This window comes from Acyrthosiphon pisum, chromosome A2 (genome assembly GCF_005508785.2).
Source record: "Acyrthosiphon pisum isolate AL4f chromosome A2, pea_aphid_22Mar2018_4r6ur, whole genome shotgun sequence".
NCBI lineage: Eukaryota > Metazoa > Arthropoda > Insecta > Hemiptera > Aphididae > Acyrthosiphon > Acyrthosiphon pisum.
This window is the reverse complement of record NC_042495.1, coordinates 72,030,249-72,031,177: the sequence shown is the minus strand read 5'-3', so window position 1 is coordinate 72,031,177 and position 929 is coordinate 72,030,249.

The following is a 929-nucleotide window of genomic DNA, read 5'->3' as shown; positions in this document are numbered from 1 at the left end:
TATGGACAGAAACTGTTTGTTGACAATCTCGGTAAGGAGATTAATTAGTGGAGTAATTAAAGAGTTAAAATTAGAAATAAATTCTGATAAAACATTTGAGATGGATTCCATGGAAGAGGTTACCGTTTTGGTCGCTGCAGCATAGGATTTCCTTGGAAACTGCCGAGCATGATCACCTGGGACATCGTTTGACGAAGACTTTGTAGGCGTTGGTACATTTGTATTTTTGCGTTTTTTTTGTAACGGATTGATAAACACGGCATCCTTTGTAGTTGGCCGTGTGTACCTCAGAACAGAGCGCACATTTGGCTGGACTAGCTAGGTCCTTTGTGCAGTCCTCGGAGCGGTGATCTCCACCGCATTTGACGCACCTAGATTCGTGGTGACAGTAGTTATCGGTATGGCCATACAAAAATAATTATTCCTATAATTTGTTGCCCCAATGCCAGGAATTTTGTTTGGATTGCTATTTTTCTGAAACGTTATTAAGTATTTATATAAGTATCGACACGATTACATAAATAATATAGGTAACTACCTACATCATATTAAGCTATGTGTTATTATTTAAATATAATTATATATGATTGTTGTTTAAGACCAATTTGTCCCTGCATATTTAAATTTTATATTTTGAGCATTCCCATATTTTATAATCACTGTTAAACACTACAATATTATGCTGGCAAAACATTGTTGTAAATTCTATTTTGAATAAAATAATAAATTTCTTATACTACTTCTACTGACATCTAACTCACTAGTAGGTACTAAGTATACATTTGGATTTACCTTAACAATTTGTATGTATAACATAACAAAATTAATTAAACGATATACGTACATAATAGCACATAGGTAAAATGTATATATATTATAATGTATGCTATCGTATCGATATGTACCCATATAGAGTATAAAGTATAGGC